We start from the raw sequence: 10308 nt of genomic DNA, 5'->3' as shown, positions 1-10308 counted from the left end.
TTTCCATCTCGCTCTTTAAAGAGATGAAAGGATAAGCAAAAGAATGGACACAAAAGGCGAGCGGGCTCGTGTTACCGGGACGGCCCTCGGAGAGCGCCCATGAAAGGCTTCGGGGATGGGAGAAGACACGGACACCGACAGGGAGACGGGTCGTCCTCAAAAGACGTTTGTCACAACTCGCAGACACTAAAACAGGTCGCTCACCTGTGCGCTCCATTCGCTCAAAATCAAACCGGGCTCTTAAAGCCGTCACAATAATGCCGTTAGTGTCCGATTTCCGACTCCAGCTGTGGGTGCTATGAATCATAGTGGATAAAATTTTTTTACACACCTCTGTCGAAATGCCTGGTTTTTGTGATATAAAATGATGAATCATTTCAAAACTTTTCCCGCCATTTATGTGACCTACAATCTGTTAAATTCATTAAACAATCTTTTCCAAAGGGGAAGTAAAAAAAAACAAACCAAGTGAGATCATGTGACTGCACAAGGATGCACACCCTCTTATAATTGGGCATGTGGCTGTTTAACCAATCACGTTCATGTTAAATGGGAGTTAGTACACACAGAAGTTTAGGTCCACGAATAAAGCCCAAATAAATAAATGCTGTCTTGCATTAACCATCAAGTAGCTGCAAAGGCAAAAACAGAAAAAATTGGTCTGAATTTTAGTAAAAACAGACACTGTTTGCCAAATTACATTGGTTTTAGTTTGAGTACAATATTTGCTTCTCAGTATTTTGCCACAAACTAAATAGCAGCTAAATGAATCCAGATTTTGTGACCACAGTATGGCACCACTATTTGTGGAAAAAAAAAAAAAAAAGTGTCTAATTTTTCTTCGTTTTAAGACATACTTAAGTAGCATATCGTTTTACATAAGAAAGCAACAACAACATTGAGAACACGCACTATTTGTTTGGATTTGTGCATGTTTTGAGTCCTATTTGTTTTTTGTTTTTATTTTATTTGCCACACATTCAAAGACATAGCAGCAAACAACCTATCATGCCCTCTCCAGACTAAAGTGCAGATTTACGCCAACATCAAAATACAACATATCCAAGTAGGGAGACCGTGACTAGTTTATCACTTTTTATACTTTTATATATTTCTTGTAATCAATACATCATATGTAATCGCAATGTATACCAGATGAAAGACCAAAGTCTGGCGAACTAAATTCCTCACTCTTCAGACTCATCATCTGAAGAACAATTCTGGCATACGAAAACAGTTTGCCAGAGGTGCATTTTTCATTGGCCCATTCTTCACACGTGACAAGAAACACCAAAATGACTGAGACAAGTTGCCCCAAACGACCATGTTGGCTAAAACTTGCTCTAGTTCAAAGTTAGCTTAAAACAGAGCAGTGATTGAGGCATGACAAGATGTCTGAATCTCTCTTACGAGTTCACATGATTCGTTGCTAGAATTTGTCTATGTACGACGCCTGTTTCAAAATATATGAAGGTGAAAAATGTTGCTTTGGGTTATGCAAAACAGATAACTGGCACTCATCTCAGCTCACAATGTGCTATTCTCTTGTAAGACAGTACACAACTCCTGACCATTCATACGAAGAAAACTGGTATTTTACTTTTTCGTTGTACCCTCTGATGGAGAAGAAAATTACAATGTGACAACTTACCCGTGATACAACTAGCCCCTGTCTCCCTAAACATGACGAAACAGTAAACACTTGTGTGTGCCACACTTAGTCCTTCAATTTCTCGGAATCTGAAGTGAACATGTGAATATTTGTGTTTGACTAAATGTCAAGTGTATGCACTACGCACACAGATCCGCGCGTATATATTGTGGGGTAGATCCACTAAGAATGCGCTGCGTCCACTAAGAGCGCGAAATATTGCTCCACAACTGCACCTGCATCTGCGCCCAGTTACCCACCTATTCACAAAGGATATTGCTCTAATCATATACCAGCGCAAACATGCCCACAAATTCTGACAGCTGGGAGCAAATTTGCGCCTGATTTACCCCCCATTGAAATGGATTTTCGCCAAGAACGCGGTAGTATAGTAACAGTTGAGAGAAAGATGACATTATCAGAAAGCGAGGTTGGACCGAGCTGTGCAGAAGCGTTTTCCTTATTTAGCCATGATGCTGTACAAAGCAGAGAGGACGACAACGACGTCATTTATTCATAAAAAATATGTATGTGCGCTTCCAAGTTCGCAGTCACTTTTAGTTTTTTTTCAGACTGGCTACTCAACCGGACCCGTCGGCATGGGCGGGCCTTGGGTGTCCGTGCCCGCCCTAGCTTTTTTAAGATGCCTTGCCAACCAACTATTCTTCCTATCAGTCACGTAAACTTGCGCCTTCTGTTTCAAGTAAAGCATGGCGTGCCAGCCAACCAACATACCTCCTTTCAAGTTTGGCTTTGATTGACAGCTAAGGATAGCCAATGACAATCGGAATTGGGAGGGGTTGAGTGTGTTGTGAGACGCGCGCTCTGGAGATGCGCATTAGTCAAATCTACTTCCGGGTTAGATAGTAGTGCGCGTTCGTCGGCCGGCGCTGACACAGTGACTGAGCAGTGAGCACGTCATGCCCGCTGTAATGGGAGCCACCAAACGCAAACCTCATCCAGGATGACACAGTTGACATCGCTAGGAATCCACCGTGACCGTTTACAACGTTTACAAGTGAGTGGCGAACTTTTGTTTTAATTAGTCAAGCACACAGCACGGACGAATTGTAGCAATACACAGTATGTGGTTAACAGACCCACGCAGTCACACATACACAACAACTTTGGAGCATAAAATTACTGCACAGTTGCAGTACAATGTAAGTTGTTTTTTCTTTTTTCTTTTTTAATTGCCAAGTTTGTTAATGTTGTTGGAATGGTCGGCCTTTGTGTCTACTTTGTATCACAGTGTAGCATTTCAACACAGTACAAGTATTCTTGTGTTAGCTTTCAAAGGCACACAAGTGTTTGATTTTTATCAGGACTACAGTAAAACCTCATTCCCCCCTGGTTTGTGAATTGCAACTCATGAGCACACTAGAACTTAAGAGGAAAACGCCTTTTGCCTTTTCTGTAATGCAGGATTCCTGTAGAGGTCCGACCGACAAGTGTGGGTCCTAACGGCTATTTGGCAGGGTAGTAAACATCCCATGATGATGAAGAGAAAGGTCTGGATCGCTATTGACTTTGGTGGAAGTAAACAACTGATCATATCTTATCGGTAGCTGCTCAACATCATGTAAGATAAGTTCTCAACTAAAGACAACGACTCCTTTGCAATATACAGAGTTCCAGAGCAGTTCATCGATCATGCCCTGCCTGGCTACTCTTATATCGCCGATTTTTGAGGCATCCTTTTATTTTATTTTTTTTGAAGTTTTCCTTATCACTTTTTCACACAGTTGTCCATGCTTTACGGGGCATAACATTTTGCCAAAAAAAAATGAAGTTAACATTTTACGCCTGTTCTGCGGTCCCGCGCGTATAAATATTTGAATACTAGTTTGAATCGCAGTAGAACTAGCTAGCCAGTGCAGTCGAAGCTAAGTGCTATCCTCACCACAAACATCTTATTTTGGTGTAGAAAAAGACGTAGAGCGCCTTCTTGGCCAGACATTTTGCTGCTCTGGAGAGAATTATACAGGAGTCCTGCAACAGCAGCTAACGGGCAATTCCAAAGTCCACTGTGTATTTTGTAAGATGCCAAATTTGCAAAATTGAGTCAATTTAAGGCTAAATGTTGACTAATTGATTCAAGCCACCTGGAATGCATCCCCTGCGAAATATGGAAGTTCAAATTGTATTGGGGAGGGGGATCAGAATCAGCTTATAAAAAAGGCCTTTTGTTCATAATTATCTGTCCTTGTGTTCAGTGAAATTTTAGTGGTATCAGTACTTGGTATCGGTATTGTTGACTACTCAAGAGTGAGCACATGCACTGGTAAGTGAAAGTGGTATCGAACATCCCTAGCTTACTTTAAAGTGATACAACATTTATAAATCCTTTTCCTGTATTGAATTAAGCATTATGTTCGAAGAATAAAAGTGATATAATGTGCAAGAAAAAGACCCCCTTTGATCCCAAATATTGCGCCAATTCTGCTCAGAGTAAAGTCCTCAGCCCGTCCCGTTTCATGTCATTCTGTGTGGAGGTGGGGGGTGGCCACTCCTAATGTGGGCTAAAGCGTGCTTAGCACATGACATGTAGCTTAGCCAAGCAAAATAAATTCACCTAGATGTTTACCGTCCACTTCGACTTGCCGGCGGCCGGATGTGCCAGTTTTATCCGGCTTTCGGTTGCAAACAAATCTTTGGCGCGTCTACCATGGCTGTACTGCTTTTGAAGAAGTGCTTTTTTTTTTGTAAAGCGTAATTCCACCCTTTATGTCCGCCATGGGATGCGATATTTCCTCGTGAGTTCTCTATTGTCACTGGCAGCCATGTCATTCAATGTGTATTTTACGCAGACCATGGTCATGTGACTGTTCAAAATGCCCGATATAGTACTTAACGCAAAAATATTCATAAAAAATGCTATAAAATCACAATTGCTCAACATAAAATGGCGATTTTTTTCAGGGAAGAGTTTAAATTAACCATTTCACAGACTAGCTGGTTCGTTTTTCACAAGTCTTGTGTTCCTTTAAACTACACTTGACCATGGAAGTGGATGTCAATTATTTGCAAATTTTTGCTCTGTAGGGGCTTAGTTCCTTGCAAAGAGCTGACGAGACTTCCATCTACTTGTTTCAGATCTTGTATTCAGTTTTTGACCAGTATTAGTGTTTGACAGTGGAGGGCGCCTCCAAGGATGCACAGTAGCACCACTAAAATTAGATTTCCCAGATTCCTGAGTGGGATCTTCATCAACACGCACACTCCCACTCTCCTCGGTGTCTCCCTCGCGGCATTCCTCCTCATCTTTGGCGTTTTCTATCACTCACTCGAAATCCTCCAAAAGCCTTCCGCTGTTCTTGGTGGCGGCCGCTTTGCCCAGACTCGCCCTGCGTGCTGGCAGATATTTTGCGCCTGGGGGGTCATGTCAGTGAGAGTTTGCAGAGAGAAAGTTGCAAGCGCGGACAAACAAGAGTGTCGAGCCAAAAGGGCGCCGGTCCTCCCCTCCTTCTCATCCTCGGGGAGTTTACCCGCTTTACTGTTAAAGCCCACGGCACTAAACATTTTTTTTTTCTCAGCGCCGGGGTCAAATAGTGCAACGAAAATTCAAATGCATTCAGTGGTTGCCAAGTGCGTGCTAAGGCAACAGGTGGCGCTACATCATTAACTGCTGGATAATTTTAGTCAATCAGAAAATTGTAATATTTAAAGATTATAAAGGTTAAGAGTCATATCACATTACATTTGTCCCTCGCTACTTCACGGTTCACTTATTGCAGATTCAATCAATCAATCTATCTATCTATCTATCTATCTATCTATCTATCTATCTATCTGTCTGTCTGTCTGTCTGTCTGTCTGTCTGTCTGTCTGTCTGTCTGTCTGCATGTTTGTATATGTATACATATGTATGAAAAATATTTTTAAATTAATTTTAAGAATTGATTAAAACAAAGATTAATTTCATTCTGAAACTCTACAACTGGAAGGGCAAAAAAAAATAAATAATAGTTTGCATGTGGACCAATAGACCAAAAAAACAAAAACAAATAAGAACCCAAGCATTTTACCATCAGTAATGATGGAAATATAAATATGACACAGCAGTCCAACATTCCCGTTTTTCCCTTTTGGGTATGCAGGATTTGTGTTTTGGGACAAACAACAATTTCATGAACCCAAGCAGATTTCCATTCTGTCATTAAATCCCCCACAAATACAAACCTGATCCGATTTACGCCGCGTTCCTCTTGCCTTGTATGTGAACTCTGCACAGGCTTTGGCGCCATCCCGCCGTGCAATTCGCCGCTCAGGACTGCGGTCCCCGAACCCGAGTCCCGCTCGTATTCAGATGTCACACACGCACACACGTGTAGCATGACATAATTACACACGTCCACTTTTATGTCTGGGATATCCCCCTTCAATAGAAACTCTAATTGGAAACAAGCTATTATGTCAATTATGGCAAATGGGTGAGCTGTCACGGCGGCCAAAGTGTGTCAGACTGAATGGATACGCACCCACCCCCAATCATCACATCCTCTTCAAGTCTGACTTTTTCGCCGTTTTCCACTTCTGACATCCTTTCTTCAATCAACAGACCTCACCAATGAACCTTTACACACAGACACACACGTGGAAAGTGAAGTCAAGCCCCATATGGTTCCAATTTCAGGGTTAATGCACCGCTCCTTGCAATCTGACCCAATTAGCCCAAGTCGGCTGGAAATGTCCCAGCTCTAGACGCAGTAGCAAAGAGGTAAAGGTTCAAAGGTGAGGCCCGTGTTTGCGTGTATGTCTCTGTGTGTTTGGATGGGGGATGGTGGATGCCAATCGTCAGGCAGTGACATGTTTGGCACAGGTGCAATATCGATATGTAAATGTCAGGTATCATTATTATAGCTGTAATATGTCCTGGTTAGTAATCCATCCATTCATCCATTTTCTTGACCGCTTATTCCTCAAGGGTCGTGGGGGGTGCTGGAGCCTATCTCATCTGGCTTTGGACAGTAGGCGGGGGACACCCTGGACTGGTTGCCAGCCAATCGCAGTGTCCTGGTTAGGAATTAGAATCGAAAAACGGCTCTTGCTTGATTGGGGGGCTGCTGGTGAGGCTGCTTAAAGCACCTTGTTATCTCAGATATGATTTGTATTCAAGACAGATGAGAATGACAGATAAGCAAGGAGGAGGGAAAAAAAAAAATAGAACCGGCTTGCTACTTCAATTACAATAGAGTATCAATATATCACCTTCATATCAAACTACATTGTGTTATCATAATAATACCCTTAATGTGAATATTAACCAAAATATCCATAGTGTTATTAAGTTAAATAACATATTGCTACAGTTGATGCAAGATACTGGTACATTTTTATAAAGGTTTGCTTTTTATTGCAAAGATGTATGTATCATTTCTACTTCCAATATGGTTTTGATAGATCAGCTGTAGAGTATATCAGGCTTAATGAGTGTCATGCTTAAAGCAGCACTAATTAAGTTTTGAACCTTCAATTCATATTTTCAGAATTCTGCTGATGAAACATTAATTACAGCTACTGTAGATTAATGAAACCTTTGTTGTCGTGGCCTGAGGGGGTCTGTATCATTTTTACTTGCACTAAACAACTTTGAGGAGGATGGTGCGAACACACACACACAAAAAAAATTACAACCGCGCAGAAGTCGAGTCAAACGTCTATGTGCAATTTCTGTTGTCATGGAGAAGCTGCAAAAAACAACCCAAGAAATGAAGATTATTGTCTGAGGAGACTAAATAAAAAAAGGAGTCTACCTGGATAAACGCACAGTATACGATTAATTGGCCCCATTTTCACTTGCTGGCGTGAGGTCAAAGACGAGGGGGGATTTCCAACCAACCCTTCCTTTGTGGGGCTCTTTTCCTGCTTGACAAGTAGATAGATTTCCATTAGGGCTGTCCCAAACCATTATTTTTCTCCCAGTTAATCTATCCACTATCTTTACGATTACTCGATTAGTCTGATTCATTTTATTCATGATTGTTAATGTTATTAATTTTATCTCATGTATATGTGTCGTATCATTAATTTGTGCTTAAATTCATTGCTTTCACTGTCTTTGCTGTTGTACTATTGCTTTTATTATTTATGTTAAATGTAAAGCGTTTTGTTACTTCTCCGGCTGTCGTGAAATGTGCTATATAAATAAAGTTACATTGTATTGTATTATATAAATACGATCTGTATGCTGTGTTGCGCCCGGGGTCTGCACAGACACGGTAAGACCGAGAGCTTTCCGGAGCAGCAGCAGAGTAGATATATAAACAGATGTTACTGTTTATGGGTACATAAAGCAGCGGAACCAGTAATGTTACCTACAAGCACCAACACAATTTGACTGGAGTGAAATAGTTCCGCTAATGTTAGCTACATAATGCATAAACACAATGATGAGCAACTTTGACGGCAATCCGATGTTTCGAGAAATGAACCTTAACGATGCACGTGAATACGTCGCAGATAAGAGCATCGTTAGACTTAGTTAGACTTAATGATCATCCAGCTTTTTGCTTTCTGTCGTTTTCCAGCCAGTACAGTTGGGTGATGTAGCTTCAGGTGTTCGTTCATCGCTGATGTGCTGCTGTGGAACGCAAACTCGGCTTTACAAAGGCTACAGATGACCAACTCGTTTGACTTTACATTGAAATATGTCCATACTTTGGACTTCCTTGTCCACTTTATTAGCTGCTCCGTGGTGCCGCTCTCCTCTTCCCTGCCCGGAACCGTACCGTTATGTTTTTTTTAAACATTATTCAAAAGTACAAGTATCCAGAGCCTTTTATGCAACATTTAACACACAGATGTCATGGGTGCAGTGCACACTTGTTTATAACTGACTGTATATGCACGTGGTAAGCTTCTGTGAGTGAGTGAGTGAGTGAGTGAGTGAGTGAGTGAAAAAGAAAAACAAACAAACCGTGCGTGATTTCAAATTGCCGCGGGGGTGACGTCACGCAGCTGACACTTTCGCCCGCCCCGTTTTCGACCAACCCCCCCCCCCTTCTGCGATTGGCTCTGGAGGGTTGTAAACACTGTCTTTCCATTGAAACATCCCGCTGTTTACAAAACAAACACAAAATGGCAAAATACAGGCTGGGGAGGTGGGGGTTTAGGACGAAATTACCACAAAACATTAACAACAACACAGATGTGTAGACTGAGAGAAAGTTAAAGTGTGTACATCCTGTATTTAAAAAGTGCATTTTCCTGAGTGAATCCGGCAGACAGCCCCTTTTAATAACCCTTTATTCACATGGATATCCCAATGTTCTTTAAGCCTCAAGCATCTTTTGACCTTCTAATATGTTGTGAAGCTACCAATGAAAAGGGATATATTCCATACTATTGTGATGTAAGCTATCGTCTTCGCTTACAATACCGTATCGATATACAGTACATACCTCAAATCCTGACATTAGGCTATAGCTTTTCCATGTCTTGGTAAACGATACTGCCATGTATCATAGTTGGTTTTCTGCCAATACATCCATTATCACATTACCGGTATCGTCGGTACCGTATCCTGCTAATTCCATATCGTGTGTTTGACAACTTTGTAAAAGGTCAAAGAGAGGAACAAGTACTGTATGCTTACGCACCCACGCGCTCACTCACAAACTCTGACAAACAACACATGCGGCTACAAGTCTGTCCTGTGCTAAACTGAAATTAGCACTTGGAATGTTCACCTTTGGAAAAATGTGCCTGTGCGGGAACCGGAGCAATCGGCCCAGCAGAGGCCTCATTAGTGACGACTTGGAGTTTACTAATTGGTTTAATGAGACGCAGGCGTGGTTCGGGAGAAGACTGGCGAGGACCATCGGGCGCCACCAGCCGGTACACACACGCAAGTCTCGCTGACACGCTTTGAGGCCCTCTCCTCTTACAGGCCACCTCGCTACCGCCACCAATCCTCGCCGGTGTCTCCTTGCAGGACGCCATCCATCCACGACGGCTTTCACTGAGATGTGTCGATAGTTAATCATCTAGTTGCAAGCTTAACACCTCCTTGTGGTGTCAGCCCCCCCCACCCCCCCCTTAGCCTCTTGTCTCGCCAGAGGCAAAATGTTACAGGTTGTACACTTGACTCACCGTACAACACCCGGACGGATCGTGTTCCACTCACAGACTTTGTGTTAGGAAAACTTGGGCAATTAGCCGCGGATCGATTTTCAGAGCTACAATGGACTCAGTGCGGCCCACTTGTTCGCGTTCCCGCCGTTTCCATCTGTCACTCCTAAGGGACTCTCGCCCCTTTTACACAGCCTGTAAAAGACAGCATTATCCCACTTTTTTTAAATGGATATAAACATCGCCGACTCTGAATTGAGGGAAGTTGAGCTGGTGATTTTCGGTTCTCAACTTCTTTGCTTTGTAAAGTTTTGCCAGTGAAAGTATGGAAGTCGACGCAGCATTTTTCTGTCTTCATAGTTAGTATGAATTCCCTTTCGCACTGCTCACCTAAGCTGACTTGCTGTCCTGTGTATCAGGTACCGATATGGGACAGGGGGATGAAAAGAGGATAGCAGGAAGACTGTTCCAACTGTTTTCCGTCTTCGCAGGTAGAATCCAGACATTTTCTGCTTTCAGAGGTATCGAGTCCCTTTTGTGCTGCCCATCTAAGCCAACTTTTTCCCGGATTGCTCTCTTGTATG

At 42.4% G+C, this 10308-nt stretch overlaps 1 protein-coding gene across 1 annotated transcript in view; it reads left to right on the top strand.

Annotated features, from left to right (window-relative positions):
- Nucleotides 1-2541: 2541 nt before the first annotated feature.
- The window catches only part of slc1a9 (solute carrier family 1 member 9), a 48927-nt gene continuing 41160 nt past the window's right edge, over nt 2542-10308 (top strand). Inside the window, exons 1-2 of the mRNA XM_077531621.1 lie at nt 2542-2669; nt 10144-10215. The gene's annotated coding sequence lies outside the window, so the exon portion shown is untranslated. The remainder of the gene's footprint in view (nt 2670-10143; nt 10216-10308) is intronic.

This window comes from Festucalex cinctus, chromosome 1 (genome assembly GCF_051991245.1).
Source record: "Festucalex cinctus isolate MCC-2025b chromosome 1, RoL_Fcin_1.0, whole genome shotgun sequence".
In the NCBI taxonomy this organism is placed as follows: domain Eukaryota; kingdom Metazoa; phylum Chordata; class Actinopteri; order Syngnathiformes; family Syngnathidae; genus Festucalex; species Festucalex cinctus.
Note: the sequence above shows the minus strand (reverse complement) of the source record. Positions and strands in the feature narration are given on the sequence as shown.